Genomic DNA, 2,473 nt, shown 5'->3' on the forward strand with positions numbered 1-2,473 from the left:
AGTGGGGCATCGTATGTCATTGGTTAGGGGTGGACACTGGCTGTCTCTGGTTGGTCCTAAGTTGGAATCAGGAAAAAAATGAGGGAAACTGTCAGATATTAAACAAGCCCTAGCCATGTTGGTCCTATTGTTACAAAGATTATTGTTTGGCTTCATGGGCTGATTGCTAGGATAGTGGTCTGACTTCCTACAAGTCTGACTTATAGATAGCAGGCTGGCTTCCTGGACTAGTGACCATAGATGATGGGTTGGTGTCCTGGGTTGGTTGCTGCAGATTGTGGGTCAGAGTTCTATTTTTTCATATTGTCTGAACAGTGTCCATTTGCATACTGAGTCTCTCAAACCTAAGAGACTGTATGAGATCCAGCAAACAGTGGAACTAAGTCAGGAGTGCACTGAAAAAGCTCAGAATGACACAGAAAGAAATCTGTTCCAAATTGGCCCTTCTACAAGTAGAATAACTAGGAAGTTGGACATTCTTAGGGACTTCCCTGGTGGTCCAGTGGTTAAGATTCTGCACTCCCAATGCAGGGGGCCCAGGTTCGATCCCTGGTTGGGGAGCTAAGATCCCACATATCGCAACTAAGCCCACGCGCCGCAACTACTGAGCCTGTGTGCTCTAGAGCCCGCACACTGCAACTGGAGAAGCCCACACCGCAACTAAAGAAACCCGTGTGCCACAAGGAAGAGCCCGCACACTGCAAGGAAGACCCAGCACAGCCAAAATAAGTAAATTAATTTTTTTTTAAGTTGGACATTCTTAGTAATATGGAGAAGGTCTTTGTTACTTCAGTCAGCAAGAAAAGAGAGAATTGCAATTAGCAATTCCAAGATCAGTCATGTATGCTCCAGATATGAAATAGATAAAAATCATTTTTTTTTGAAGACTTGATATTGAGTACAGCAGGAATCCATTTGAGCTTTATGCTTGGAACAACCTCCTTTGAGCAGCCCAGATTTGGTGACATAGGATTACATCTCCTCTATAGATCTAAGTACTCTACTGATTCTACAGTGAATAATACCTACAAAATCACAGTACTGTTAAAGCTATGTATTGATTTTCAATTTTCAGCATCAACATGTATATAAACAAAACACAAAGATTAATTATGGTTGCATTATGAAATATAACTGTTCTAAACTTTGACAAAGTAAAGTTAGCACTGGCTGAGATTGGGAGGAAGAGAAAGGGGGCAAGGTCGAAGTAATGTCCTCATGTTATATGGTGGAGAAACAAGAGATACTATGTTAATGAATCAAGGAATGAAGGTTTAAGCACCTTATTTTAAATCATAGAGGAAGTAAATAGAAGAATAAAAATGTAATAAAAATTGACAGAAAGAAGTCAGGGGAACATACATGCCTCATCTATCATAGTGGGGAGTCAATAGCTACTGCTTCAAATTGATGAATCAAGAAATAGAAATGTAAGCATATTATCTGAGTTATGGACAAAACCACACCCCACCCAAAAAAAAAGTCAGGTGAAAGACGAGACCAACCATGGAGGGGTAAGGGGAGACTTCCCTTTCGGGTCACACCCTTCTGTACTATTTTCATCGTTATTTCCCCTGGGCATGTGTGGTTAATAGTTCTTTCTCTCTTTTAAATTTAAAAAGAGTCAGGATTCAGAGGCAACCCTGGAACACTCCCACAGGGCTAACTGCTTTCTCTCGGTCCCCCAAACAACCCTGGCCTCATTACTGGACTCGGCCTCACCAAGACTGTGATTTCAGCTGACTTTCTCAAACTTACCTCCTTAGGGACCCAGAAGAGACATTTAACACATATTTATTGCCTAGATGAGAAGATAGTGATTTCCTTCCTTCAATAAATATTTACAGGGACTTCCCTGGTGGTCCAGTGGTAAAGAATCCACCTTCCAGTGCAGGGGACGTGGGTTCAATCCCTGGTTGGGGAACTAAGATCCCACGTGCCACGGGTCAACTAAGCCCACACCATAAGTACTGAGCTCACGCGCCTCAACTAGAGAGCCTGCATGCCGCAAACTACAGAGCCCATGCACCCTGGAGCCCGCACACCACAACTAGAGAGAAGCCTGCGCACGGCAGCGAAAGATCCCACATACCGCAACAAAGATCCCGTGTGCTGCAATGAAGAGTCAATGCAGCCAAATAAATAAATAAATATTTACAGAGCACCTAGTGTGTGCTAGGCTCTGGGATTTGGGAGTGAACAAAACAGGTAAAAGCCCCACACTTGGGGAAAGTATTTATATTCTTGTGGGTAAGACAGACAGCAAACAAGAAAAACCAGCCCCTCTTTTACCTGAAAGAAAAGAACACAGGGTTCAGACTTAGACAAACCTAAGTCCACATCTTTGTTACCCGTTATGAGACTTTGAGCCAACAACTAAACCTCTCTGAGCCTCAGTGTCCCCATCTATAAAATGGGGATGCTATCTCTCAGGGTTGTTGGAAGAGAAAGAATGTATCCAGGCTCCCAAGGG

At 43.1% G+C, this 2,473-nt stretch overlaps 1 non-coding gene across 1 annotated transcript; it reads left to right on the plus strand.

Moving 5' to 3' along the window:
- The first annotated feature begins 488 nt into the window (after nucleotides 1-488).
- TRNAG-CCC (transfer RNA glycine (anticodon CCC)) lies at nucleotides 489-561 on the plus strand. Its single transcript has one exon. It is a non-coding gene; the product is annotated as a tRNA-Gly (tRNA).
- The last annotated feature ends 1,912 nt before the right edge of the window (nucleotides 562-2,473 follow it).

Source organism: Physeter macrocephalus, chromosome 16 (assembly GCF_002837175.3).
Source record: "Physeter macrocephalus isolate SW-GA chromosome 16, ASM283717v5, whole genome shotgun sequence".
NCBI lineage: Eukaryota > Metazoa > Chordata > Mammalia > Artiodactyla > Physeteridae > Physeter > Physeter macrocephalus.